The sequence below is a fragment of the Octopus bimaculoides genome, chromosome 3 (genome assembly GCF_001194135.2).
Source record: "Octopus bimaculoides isolate UCB-OBI-ISO-001 chromosome 3, ASM119413v2, whole genome shotgun sequence".
NCBI classification, from domain to species: domain Eukaryota; kingdom Metazoa; phylum Mollusca; class Cephalopoda; order Octopoda; family Octopodidae; genus Octopus; species Octopus bimaculoides.
In genome coordinates, this window is record NC_068983.1 from 8,590,780 (window position 1) to 8,592,652 (window position 1,873).

Sequence of the window (1,873 nt, forward strand, 5' to 3'; positions counted from 1 at the left end):
TATATATATATACACATATACATATTCATATATATCTAAGTATGTGAGATTGCAGTGTGCATGTGTAAATGTATATATGCTTATATGCGTATACGTACATACATGCATGTGTGTGCATATATATGTGTGTGTGTGTGTGTGTGTGTGTGTGCATGATCGCATGTATATAAACATACACTCACACAGTTTTGTGCATCATCTTCAATCTAAATGATTTTCGAAGAGCTAATTTGCTGCGGTATTCGTCTGGAGATAATATCGCTTATTGATTTGCTGTGTTTACTAAACGCCATATATATCGGATGGAGAAAATCAACACCGGATGATTATAATGTAAGGTCTCCAGTTCTTTCACGTTGGTCGTTTTTATTTGCTCGTTCACGTTGCTAACCGCCTAAAAAATATAAAAAATCGGTGAATGAAAAATTACTTATGTTGCCCGGACCAAGTAACAGCCATTATATGCAAAAAAAGCTATAAACTGATTAAGCTAATCACCCAGGTATCATTCCCCATTGTGATCAGAAAATTTATTGCGATATTCACCCGGAGATAATATGGACATACTCTGAGATTAAACTCACATTATATATCGGCGGTAAACTGAAATCGTGCAGGTTTCAGTTTCTGAGATTGCTAGATATGCATTTGTAACACGTTGTGTATTGTTTTATTCGGTATCACACCCAATCGCAAGCTCAGGCGAAATTGTTTGTCAAAGATACAGAAAAACAGTGACAGAATAGTTACTAATGTTGCTAAAAAACTCCCAGCTGATTAAAGTTCCGTTACATACAAAGCTTGCAGTATTAGAATAAAGTAACCACTTGTGCACCATATTTAATATGAATAGTTATTTAAATATGAGTAGATCACCCTCTCTCTCTTTCTTTCTTCCTTTTTTCCTTTTTCTCTTTCCCTCTCATATCTTCTTTATCACACTCACACAGACGCACACATATAAATAAATATATATATTTCCATATCCATATGGAGTAGGAGCAACGACGCGTATAGCAAACACATTCTGCTTCACAGTGAAGGTGTATTGCTTCGAATACCAGGGAGTGGACATGGAATAGAACAGAAAATATCGAGTATGCGATGCCAAATGACATGTGCAGCCGTATGACAAAATCCACGTAATGGAAAAGAAGCTAGGCTCAAGGTAAAAAGAAGACTCATAGAAGAGAAAATGAAAATAGCGCAAGCAGTGAAGTAATATTGGTTTGAGATACCCACTAATCAATTGACACCATGACATTATAAGCATAGATAGAGTTAGAAAACGAAAGAAATATGTAGTAGAGATTTAGCTGTGTGAAGTAAATCGTAAACTACATTGGGCATTTTTCTTATTTCAATCTTCTTCATTACAACATTTAGTAATACTCTCTTTTTCGCTGTTAGGTTTTCTTCTTCATTGTAATAACTATTTATTGCAATACTTAAATACAATTCATATATGTAGTAATTTTCATATAAAGGAAAATAACGCTGGTGAGTGTCACAGTTTGACAAAATCAATGAAAGTAAATAGAAAAATAATTTGCTAGTAGATATGTGTGCGATGATTAATGGAATAGGAAAACTCAAACAAGAATTTTAATCGAAATATCAATGTAAATGTTATTTTATTTAATTTCATCTGCTGTCTGCTCTGTAAATAATGTTATACCGAGAAGATGGAGACGATATCGTATTAGTTAATCGTACACACATTCTTTTAAACGCCAACAATTACGTACGCACGCGCACTCTTTCACGTGTTTATGGATGTGTGTGTGTGCGTGTGTGCGTAGTGTATAAGTGTTATGTATGTATGTATGTATATATACATATATATATATATATATATATATATATATATATA